The sequence below is a fragment of the Hypanus sabinus genome, chromosome 1 (genome assembly GCF_030144855.1).
Source record: "Hypanus sabinus isolate sHypSab1 chromosome 1, sHypSab1.hap1, whole genome shotgun sequence".
In the NCBI taxonomy this organism is placed as follows: domain Eukaryota; kingdom Metazoa; phylum Chordata; class Chondrichthyes; order Myliobatiformes; family Dasyatidae; genus Hypanus; species Hypanus sabinus.
The window spans coordinates 141,552,826-141,564,921 of record NC_082706.1 but is presented as its reverse complement, the minus strand read 5'-3'; the positions used below and the strand labels follow the sequence as shown (position 1 = coordinate 141,564,921).

Genomic DNA, 12,096 nt, shown 5'->3' with positions numbered 1-12,096 from the left:
AGAATGTTCAGTCGCTTGGCATTCAAGATGAGGTAGTAATTTACATTAGACATTGGCTTCCTGAGAGAAGCCAGAGAAGGGTAGTGGATTATTGCCTCTCTGACTGGAGGCCTGTGACTTGTGGTGTGCTGCATCGATCAGTGCTGGGGTTGTTGTAGTTTGTCATCCAAATCAATATCCAGATGATAATGTGGTAAACTGGATCAGCAATTTTGTGGATGATTCCAAAACTGGAGGGGAGTGGACAGCGAGGAAGCCTATCATGGTTTGCAGCAGGGTCTGGGCTGACTGGAAAAATAGGCTGAAAAATGGCAGATGGAAATTAATGCAGATAAATGTGAGGTGCTTCACTTTGGGGGGATCAATCAGAGTACTATAGGTCTTGCACAGTAAGCGGTAGAGCACTGGGGAGTAGAACAGAGGGATCTGGATATATAGATCCATAATTCCTTGAAAGTAGAGTCACAGATAAACAAGGATGTAAAGAAAGCTTTCGGCACATTGGCCATAAATCAGTGTACTGAGTATAGGAGTTGGGATGTTATGTTGAAATTGTATAAGACTGTGAGGTCTAATTTGAAGTATTGTCTGCAGTTTGAGTCACCTACCTACAGGGAAGATATAAATAAGATTGAAAAAGTGCAAAGAAAATTTACAAGGTTATTGCTGGGACTGAGTTATAGGGAAAGATTGAACAGGTTAGGAATGTATTCTTTAGAACAGAGAAGATAGATAGGAGATTTGATAGAGGTATACAAATTTTTGAGGGATATAGATAGGGTAAATGCAAGCAGGTTGTTTCCACTGAGGGTGGGTGAGACGACAACTAAAGGTCATGGGTCAGAGGCAAAGCTGAAATGTTTAATGAGAACACAAAGGGAAACTTCTTCACTCAGAGGGAGGTGAGAGTGGAATAAGCTGCCAGCACAAGTGGTTGATGTGGGTTTGGTTTTAACATTTAAGAGAACTTTGGATAGGTACATGGATGGGAGGTGTATGGAGGGCTATGGCCTGGGTGCAGGTCGATGGGACTGGGTAGATTTCGCACAGACTAAAGGGCCTGTTTTTGTGCAGTAGTGTTCTATGACTCTAGGACCTTAGAGTATGGAATGAAGTGCAGAAATTGGCAGCCAGTGGACCAGATAGTGAAACATTGAGACTACCAACTATCAACACAGAGAATTATCAGATTATTACTGTACAATAAAAAATGCGAAGACCCAGTCCTTAGTGGATCTGAAGCGGAGAATTTAGAAAGTAAAAAGAAGATTGGTGTAATCATACAATATGAAAATATGCCCTTCGGCCCACTGAGCACCCAGCACCCATTTACAATCAATCTTCATTGATCAGTTTATACTACCCACTTTCCCCATCAACTCCTCTCGATTTTATCACTCACATACACTTTTGGGGCAAATTTCAACGATTAATTAATGTACCAATGTGGAAAACAGGCAGTCACAGGGAGAACTTACAAATTCCACACAGACAGCACCCAAGATTCGAATCTAGTTACTAGATTTGTGGGTAATGTTTGCTCTAATCTTTAGTAGTCAGTGTGCGTAAAAATCTTATGTTGTGTGAATTTTTTTCTGGTGACATAAGTATGTGCACACTGAATGCACACATGGCACAATTTATGTAGGTTTACAAAATATTTGACATAAAACTGCACAGATTAACAACAAAATAACATACATATTTGAGTCACTCAGTTATTTTTTCTCTCTCCTGTCTTTGGCATTTACCCATTCTTTGTAAACTCTATCTAGACTAGTAAACTTCCATCCAATTGATAGCTTTTGATTCTCATTAACATATCCAAATTACATTCACCTGAATGGTTTCTCAGCTTGTTTTTGAGTTGATTCGTTAGGCTAAAACCTCGCTCACATTCCACACTGGACGCAAGAAAGTTTCCCCCAACGTCCATCAACTGTGCAAGGTTGCAAAGCTGTTCATTTTGAAGTACAAATGCCACCATTTGAGCAAAGTTTGAAATCAGTTTGGATTTAATTTGTTCTTGCACGGAAAATTTGAAATCATTAAACTGTCTAATTATTACAGTATTTCAGCCAGAAATCATGATATTTTAGACCTAAGGCATTAACTTGTTCATTGCCAAATGTGAAGTCACAATCTGCAATGGCGGAGAAATCAAAAACTGACCATTCTTGTGCCTCATCTTCAGGAACTTTGATCTCCTCTGGGTTTGATCGTTTTCGTTCTTGCTTATCTGCACTCAACCACAACATGCGTAACACTCCTGTAACGGGTAATGACGGGTTCTGTTGCCTGAGCCAAATGACGGGTTCTGTTGTACACCGTCCAAATGTGATTTACTTGCTGAATGACGCTTCAAAAAATCAAGTTTCCAAATATCCTCCCACTTCTTTCCACTAGCAAATTCTCCAGCAACTTTCACATCACGACAATACAAGTAGATAACTCCAGTTTCCGAATCATACATAAATATTTTTCGTAGCTGAACGTTCATGACCTCATGAGCTTTCAGTGTAGCAGTTTCTAGTATTTTGTTAAGCCATTCAACTTTAACCAAAATTGCAGTTCTTTTGCGCTTCACAACCTTCACTTCTTTTGAATTCGACATAGTGAATCAATATTTTTTTCAATAAAAACTTAGTAAGCTATCTACAGGATTTGAAACAGATCTTTGTAAACTTTACGATATGAACACTGTCCGCCAGTGATAGATGCACAAGGTGGAACAGGAATGCTGAGGTGACGTAAATTAGTGACATGCCTTGTGGTATTTGAAAAACCGACTAACTAGTTAACAGTAACATTTAGCTAAATGATTATTTTCAATAAGTATAATTATTAATTACTGCATTATTTTAGGTAACTGACCTATTGCACGCACATTAATTTCCTCAGTGTGCTGGTTAAAAACCGTGTGCACGCGCACAGCTTAGGGGGAACATAGTTTGTGGGGCAGCGGCTCGCACTATCTATTCCACAGAATGGGTATAGACAGCGTGGATCTAGGAAAGTGTGTTTAGATAAATCAAACACAAGGAAATCTGCAGATGCTGGAAATCCAAACAACACACACAAAATGCTGGTGGAACACAGCAGGCCAGGCAGCATCTATAGGAAGAAGCGCTGTAGACGTTTTGGGCCGAGACCCTTTGTCCTGATGAAGGGTCTCGGCCCGAAACGTCGACAGTGCTTCTTCATAGATGCTGCCTGGCCTGCTGTGTTCCACCAGCATTTTGTGTGTGTTGTTTAGATAAATCAATTAACTTGCTTTTGAGATAATGTGAGGTAAACAAGAAAAAGAGGGGGCAATGATTAAGTGCATTTGACATTCAGAATCCTTTAATGGAGATCCACACAAGAGGTTGTTAAACAAAATTAGAGCACATGGGATTGGGCTCATATACAATTAATAAGCAGAGCGGGACTAAATGAGTTATTTTAGGTGGGGAGGCTGTGACAAGATGGGGTTCCATGGGGATCAGTGCAGAGGCACCTGCAGTTCACCATGTCAATGATATGGACACCAATCCAAGGTTGGTGATGATACAAAACAGTGTGAACTGAGGCTGACACAGTGGTGCTTCAGAAGGATACGGACAGGCTGAACAAAAGCCAAAGATTTGACAGCTGGAATATAACAAGGAAAGTACGAAGGGTTTCACTTTGATCGAGAGATGCAAACAGATTTTTTTTAAATGGTGAAGGATCAAATGGTTTCTGTGTTCTGAGAATCTTTAATATCCCAGTACAGAATCAGTGAAGTTTAACATTTAGGGATAATGAGCAAACATTACGTTGGTCCTTATTACAAAAGGATTTGATAGTAAGAAGAAGGAAATCTAAACAAAATTATAAAAGCCACTCATGAGACATTAACAATTTATTTACAGCCTTGGTCTGCATACCTAAGGAAGGAGATGGGGTCTTAGAGATAATGCTACACAGAAAGAGGCCCTAGATCCCACCAAACATTAACATCCACTGACTCTGTCTACACTTTACATCGCCTCAGCAAAGCAGCCAACATAATCAAAGTGCCCTCCCTTCACAGTCATTTGCTCTTCTCCCCGCTTCCATCATGGAGAAGATACAAAGGCTTTAGAACGTATCACCAGGCTAAAGGACAACTTTTATCCTGCTGTTTTAAGATTCTGGAATGGAACTCGTGTGATAAAGATGAATACTTGGTCACACAATCTTTGTCATGGCTCTGTCTGCCTGCACTGTATTTTATCTGTAAGGGTAACACTTTTTTCTTCATTCTGTTATTTTCCCTTTTGTACTACCTTGTTATATGGAGAGATTTATATGATGGCACATAAACAAACTTTTCCCTGTATAATGGCACATGTGACAACAACGCACTAATTACTAATTACCATCCTTTCACACTAACCCCATCTTTATTCTCTTCACATTATTGGCAACTTCCATCCAGTTTCTGCCACTCTCACACACACAGGAGGGGGCGATTCTTTTTACTGCTGCCAATTAACATAGCCTTTTTAATGCCATTAACCAAGGGGGCCATGGATACCAGGTTGGGAACCCCTGCCTGAATAAAGAAACTGATCTCACAGAAATGTACAAAACTCATATAGGATTTAAAAGTGTAGAAACAGTGATGATGTTTAGACAAGACCATAAAATATGGGAGCAGAAGTAGGCCATTTGGCCCTTTGAGTCTGCTCTGCCATTTGATCATGGCTGATTTATTTTCAGCCCCATTCCCCCACCTTCTCCCCATAACCTTTATTTCCCTACCAATCAAGGACCTATCAACCTCTGCTTTAAAAATACCCAATGACATGGCCTTCACAGCCCTCTGTGGTACCAAATTCCATAGATTCACCATCCTCTGGCTGAAGAAATTCCTCCTCATTTCGGTTCTAAAGGGACGTCCCTTTATTCTGAAATTGTGTCCTCAGATCGTAGACTCTCACACATTCAGTATCTCTGAATGGAGTGTTTAAAACAGGGCTCAGAGTCTCAGAATGAAAGGTGAACCATTCAGGGCAGAGATGGGATAAATTTTCTTCTGCCACAGGAATCTTTGGATTTTTTTTCCCCAAGGAAGCAGTGGAGTTTTAGTATTGAAGTGTATTGTATTGAATGGAATTTGGGGATATAGGGTAAGTACACTGAGGTCAAATATAAGACATGATCTCATCTAAAGATGGAACAGATACAAGGTGTCAAATGTGTGTGAGGGTGGATGCACTTCCTGAAAGGGCACTGGAAGCAGACATTTTCAGAAGTCGACAAAGAGAACTAGATAAATATTTGCAAGGGCAAATATTACAGGGAGGAGATGATGCCAGCATGGGTACAATTGGCTAAAAAGCCTCCTTCAATTCAATGTTTCAATGAAAAATCAGTGCTAGCAAATTCTGGCAATTGACACATAAGAATAACCCAGGAGTAGCCATTCAATGTCCTTCAAGGTGCAATTAATTTCTTAAGTTGTTAATTAACCCATGTGTGTACAACAACACGTAGGTGGAATTGCCAGCAGCTGTACTTCACTCAGAGTTTTGGTGTTTCAGTCTGAAAGACCCTTGTAATCTCTGTAGATGTACAGTGGAGAATATTCTGGCTGGTTGCATCACCATCAGGTATGGAGGCTCAAATGCGCAGGATTGCAAGCGGCTGTGGGGTGGGGGGGTGTTGACTCAGTCAGATCTATCCCAGGCACAAGCCTATCCATCGAGAGTATCTTCAACAGAGCATCAAGAAAATGGCATCCATTATTAAGGAACTTCACAATCCAGACATCCTCAATTCTCATTACTACCATCGGGGAGGAGGTACAGGAGCCTGAAGACACACACTCAACATCTTCCCCTCCACTAACATATTTCTAAACAGTCCAGGAACTCCTGAACACTACATCATCATTCATTAATCTTTGCACTATTGATCTACTTTTGCGTTTTATAGTAATTTAATGTCTTTGCACTGCACCATTGATGCAAAACAACAAATTTCACGCCATATATGCCAGAGATAATAAACCTGATTCTGAGTGATGCTTCAGGAGGAAGCTGTACTGTCCATTCAAGGTAAAAAGTCTGAACAATTCACCTGATTGATTTCAGTAGAAGGAGATTGGGTGTGTGTACCTGTTTAATCACGAGACTGATTTCCTTATGAAGGTTAATTGGAGAATGCTGAAGATACTCAGCAGGTCAGGCAGCATCTGTGGAGAGAGAAGCATAGAATTAATATTTCAGATAAATTAAATCGGTAAATTGATAAATTGGTTTATTATTGTCACGTGTACCGATGTATGCTAAAAGACCGTTCTGCATTCCATCCATGCAGATCATTTCATGACATTGGTGCTTTGGGGTAGCACAAGCAAAAGCAACAAAAGAGTGCAGAATAAAGTGTTACAATTACAGAGAAAGTGCAGTGCAGACAGACAATAAGGTGCAAGATCATAAAGAGGTAAATTGCTTGGTAGAATCCATTTTATCATACAAAAGGACCATTCAATAGTTTTATAACAATGGGACAGAAGCTGACCTTGAGCCTGCAGGTACATGTTTTCAAGCTTTTGTATCTTCTGCCGATGACGGGTGGGGCAGGAGTTGAGAGAAGAGAAAATGTCTGGGATGGGTGAGGTTTTTGATTATGCTGGCTGCTTGACCAAGGCAGTGAGAAGTGTAGACAGAGTTCATAGTGAGGAGACTGGTGGGTGATCTATCAGAACTCTCACTGCAGATGCTGCCTAACCAGTTGAATAATTCCAGCATTTTCTGATCTTATTTTGGTTTTCCAGCATCTGTGGGAATTTGTTTTGCATTGACATTTAAACAAACAGTATCAGAATTTTCCTTTGTTCTTTACATAAATATTAGGTTTGAAAGTATTTTATTCAAATGTTTTAAATGAATCTCAATTCTTTTCTCTCCACATACAGATGCAATCACAAGGAAGGCATGTCAGCATCTTTACTTTCTTGGATGCTTAATTAGATTTGGCTCTAATGAGCTTCCACTCTAACAAATTTCTACAGATGTACTTTTGAAAGTACCCTGACATTGTCTGGCACAGAAATTGGACTGCACGGGAACATAAGAAGCTTAAGAGACATAGTGATTCCACCACCTCCTCTGGCTGTGGGTTCCAGATATCAACCACTAAAAAAAAACTACTTCTCACATTCCCTTTAAATCATCTACCTCTCACCTTGAAACTACGCACTTTTATTTTTGATCCTCCTACCACGGGAGAAAGATTAGGACTACTGTGCCTACTTTATGTTTACCTCTCATAATATTATATATCTCAATCAGGTCATCCCCTCAGTCTCCGATACTCCAGGGAAAACAAGTCCAGTCTATCCGACTTCTTGTAACTCAAGTCCCCCAATTCAGGCAACATCCTGGTGAATCTCCCCTGCATTCTCATGAATAATGTAGCAACCAGAACTGTGCACAATACTCCCAAGTGTAATCTAACCAGTGTTTTATAGGAATATAGCAGCAGGCTATTCAGCCTTTCAAGTCCAGTCCATGATCCATTGAGAAATAGACAGATCTGTGAACTTCATCTTATGATCAAAGATTAATTTATGTTGGGGATAAAACTTACCACCCTCCCCGAGCTTGGATTGCAGAAGGGACTTCAAATAAAGGTGTATATAATCTTTCTGTATCAAGTTGTATAAAGTCACAAGGGGCACAGACAGAATGAATGAACTAAACCTTTTACCTAGGGTTGGGAAATCAAGGACTAAAGGACAAGACACAAGAGACTACGAATACTGGAACTCTGTCGCAACATAGAAAGAAGCTGAAGGAACTCTACAGATTAGGCAGCAATCGATATTTCGAGTTGAGACCCTTCATCAGGATTGGCTAGAGAGTTTAAGGTGAAAGGAGAAAGATTTAATAGGAAAACAAAGAACAACATTTTCCCCAGAGAGTGGTCAGTAAATGTAATGAACTGCCAGAGGGAGAGGTTGAGGCATTTAAAAGCCGCTTGGACAGGTACAGGCATATGAAAGGTTTAGAGGGCCATGGGCCAAACAAGCTTAGATGTACTGTGTGCATTGGTCACCATAGAAAGGTTGGGCAGAAGAACATGTTTCCATATGTCCCAAGAAAGAAAGGTCCTCCCATTCTCTGCATGTAACACTATTTCTAAACTTCATTCCTGAAACTTGGGCTCCAGTTATTCAGGTCTGTCCCCTGTTGAGTAGCGATAGTTTCTCCACAAACAAGAGAAAATCTGCAGATGCTGGAAATCCAAGCAACACACACAAATTGCTGGAGGAACTCAGCAGGCCTGGTCTTAGCCCAAAATGTTGACTGTATTGTTTTCCACAGATGCTACCTGGCCTGCTGAGTTCCTCCAGTATTTTGTCTGTGATAATTTCTCTCTGCCCAACTCATCTCTTGTCCTTAAGCTATGAAACCTTTAAACAAACTATTCTTTAGCTTCTCAGCCTGCATGAATATAATCCTGGGCTGGGTGAGCTCAGGAATCCAGGCTGCCTTCTGGCAAAGAGATACTGCTCTCCTTTCCAGACAAATATTTGTATCCTCCCTAACGTATAGGGCCAAAAGCTTAGAGGTGCTCCAGCTGTGGATAAACCAGGGGCTCTGTATCACCATCTTCATGGCATCTGGTCCCCGAACCCAAGAGAAGGAATTTGTAGAATGCCTACGAGACGGCTTTTTACAGCTGCTTGTGGTCAAGCCCACTGGGGAAAAGATAATTCTGGATTGGGTGTTGTGTAATGAACCGGATTTCAATAGGATGCTTAAGGTAGAGGATCCCTTAGGAGGCAGTGATCATAATATGATAGAATTCACTCTGCAGTTTAAGAGGGAGAAGATAAAATTGGCTGTATTGGTTTTACAGTTCTGTAATGAGAGAGGAGCTGGCCGAAGTTGCTGGAAGGGGACATTAGCAGGGATGATGGTTGAGCAGTCAGTAATGGCTGGAGTTTCTGAGAGCAGTTTTGAAGATGCAGGATCATTTCATCCCAAAGACGATGAAGCACTCTAAAGGGAGCATGAAGTAACCACGGCTGACAAAGGAAGTCAAAGGCAGCAAAATAGCAAAGTAGAAGGAATGCAATATAGCAAGAATTAGTGGGAAGCTAGAGGATTGAAAAACTTTGAAAAAACACCAGAAGGCAACTAAAAAAGCAATATGGAGAGAAGAGATGAGAGGTAATCTAGCCAATAATGTAAACAAGGATATCAATTTTTTCAGATATATAAAGAATAAAAGAGAGGCAAGAATGTGCGGTGGACCTTTGGAAAATGACACTGGAGATGTGGTAACGGGGGAGACAAAGTAATTGTCAATGAACTGAATGCTGTAAATATTTTGCATCATTCTTCACTGTGGGAGACACTAGCACTATACCAGAAATTCAAGAGAAGAGATCTGATTGAGGACTATAAGACTATGTCAGGCACATATAATGTAGACAGCCAGTATTTTTTGCAACACACATAAATGCTGGAGGAACTCAGCAGGCCAGGCAGCATCTCTGGAAATGAGTAAACAGTCAATGTTTCAGGCTGAGACCCTTCATCAGGTCCCAAAACATTGATTGGTTACCTTTTTCTATAGATGCTGCCTGCCCTGCTGAGTCTTTCCAGCATTAGTGTGTAGTGCAGGGGTGGGCAAACTTTCATCAAGTTCTGCGGGCCGGATTAAAAAGCTCGGGCCGTAGTTTGCCCATGCCTGGTGTAGTGCTTTGATTTCCAGCATCTGCAGATTTTCTCTTGTTTGTGAGCCAGTATCTTTTGCCCAGGGTCAAAAAGTCTCATATTTGAAGGGCATGCTGTAAGGTAAGAGGGGCAGTTTAAAGCCCATGTGCAAGTCAAGGTTTTCCTGCATACATATTGAGTAGTGGGTGCCTGGAATGTGCTGCCAGGTATGCTTTAAGAAGCTTTTACAAATGTAGATAGGTACATAAATATGCAGAGATTGGGGGTTAGGGATGTTATGTAGTGCAGATGGGATTAGTTTAGTTAGGTGTCTAATTACCAGATTAATTACCTTGGCACAATATTTTGGGCCAAAAGGTCTGTTTTTGTACTGTACTTTTCTATGTTGTGTTCTAAATCAGCAGAAAAAAAGCAGGTGAATTTATTATGGGGAACAAGGAAATGGCAGATGAGTTGAACAGGTACTTTGGATCTGCTTTCACTAGGGAAGACACAATTTCCCAGATGTAATAGTGGCCAAAGGAACTAGGGTAAAGGATGAACTGAAGGAAATTTATATTAGGCAAGAAACGGTGTTGGATAGATTGTTGAGTCCGAAGGCTGATAAGTCCCCGGGACCTGATGGTCTGCATCCCAGGGTACTTAAAGAGGTGGCTCTAGAAATCATGGACGCATTGGTAATCATTTTCCAATGTTCTATAGATTCAGGAACAGTTCCTGCTGATTGGAGGGTGGCTAATGTTGTCCCACCTTTCAAGAAAGGAGGGAGAGAGAAAACAGGGAATTATAGACCGGTTAGCCTGACGTCAGTGGTGGGAAAGATGCTGGAGTCAATTATAAAAGAGGAAATTACGACACATTTGGATAGCAGTAGAAGGATCAGTCCGAGTCAGTGTGGATTTATGAAGGGAAAATCATGCTTGACTAATCTTCTGGAGTTTTTCTTGAGGATGTAACTATGAAAATGGACAAGGGAGAGCCAGTGGATGTAGTGTACCTGGACTTCCAGAAAGCTTTTGATAAAATCCCACATAGGAGATTAGTGGGCAAAATTAGGGCACATGGTATTGGGGGCAGAGTACTGACATGGATTGAAAATTGGCTGGCTGATAGGAAACAAAGATAGCGATTAACGGGTAACCATTGGTGTACCGCAAGGTTCGGTGCTGGGACCGCAGCTGTTTACAATATACATTAATGATTTAGATGAAGGGATTAAAAGTAACATCAGCAAATTTGCCGATGACACAAAGCTGGGTGGCAGTGTGAAATGTCAGGAGGATGTTATGAGAATGCAGGGTGACTTGGACAGGTTGGGTGAGTGGGCAAATGTATGGCAGATGCAGTTTAATGTGCATAAATGTGAGGTTATCCATGTTGGTGGCAAGAACAGGAAGGCAGATTACTATCTAAATGGAGTCAAGTTAGGAAAAGGGGAAGTACAACGAGATCTAGGTGTTCTTGTACATCAGTCAATGAAAGCAAGCATGCAGGTACAGCAGGCAGTGAAGAAAGCTAATAGCATGCTGGCCTTTATAACAAGAGGAATTGAGTATAGGAGTAAAGAGGTCTTTCTGCAGCTGTACAGGGCCCTGGTGAGACCCCACCTGGAGTATTGTGTGCAGTTTTGGTCTCTAAATATGAGGAAGGACATTCTTGCTATTGAGGGAGTGCAACGTAGGTTCACAAGGTTAATTCCCGGAATGGCGGGACTGTCATATGTTGAAAGATTGGAGCGACTGGGCTTGTATACACTGGAATTTAGAAGTATGAGAGGGGATCTGATTGAAACATATAAGATTATTAAGGGATTGGACACGCTGGAGGCAGGAAGCATGTTCCCGCTGATGGGTGAGTCCAGAACTAGAGGCCACAGTTTAAGAATAAGGGGTAGGCCATTTAGAACAGAGATGCGGAAAAACTTTTTCAGCTAGAGAGTGGTGGATATGTGGAATGCTCTGCCCCAGAAGGAGGCCAAATCTCTGGATGCATTCAAGAGATAGATAGAGCTCTTATAGATAGTGGGGTCAAAGGATATGGGGAGAGGGCAGGAATAGGGTACTGATTGTGTATGATCAGCCATGATCACAGTGAATGGCGGTGCTGGCTAGAAGGGCTGAATGGCCTACTCCTGCACCTACTGTCTATTATCTATAAAATGAGCACTGTGTACTTCCAAGTTAGGATTGTGTGTGACCTGTAGGTGATGGTGTTCCCATGAGATTCCTATTCTTGTCCTTCGAAGAGCCTTGATGTGGGCAGTGGATTTCTCTGTACTGTTGTATGTCCAATGTTTATCCCTCAACCAACATCACTAAGAACAGATTATCTCAGTATTATTCCATTATGTGTAAGGAAACTTGCTGTACAGGAATTGTCTGCCTACTTTACA

The 12,096-nt window shown here is 41.3% G+C and overlaps 1 protein-coding gene across 2 annotated transcripts in view; it reads right to left on the bottom strand.

Annotated features, from left to right (window-relative positions):
- kctd1 (potassium channel tetramerization domain containing 1) overlaps positions 1 to 12,096 on the bottom strand; it is a 146,842-nt gene that overhangs the window by 109,192 nt on the left and 25,554 nt on the right. For both annotated transcript variants that reach the window (XM_059977398.1, XM_059977406.1), the window contains exon 2: positions 6,129 to 6,205. The gene's annotated coding sequence lies outside the window, so the exon portion shown is untranslated. The remainder of the gene's footprint in view (positions 1 to 6,128; positions 6,206 to 12,096) is intronic.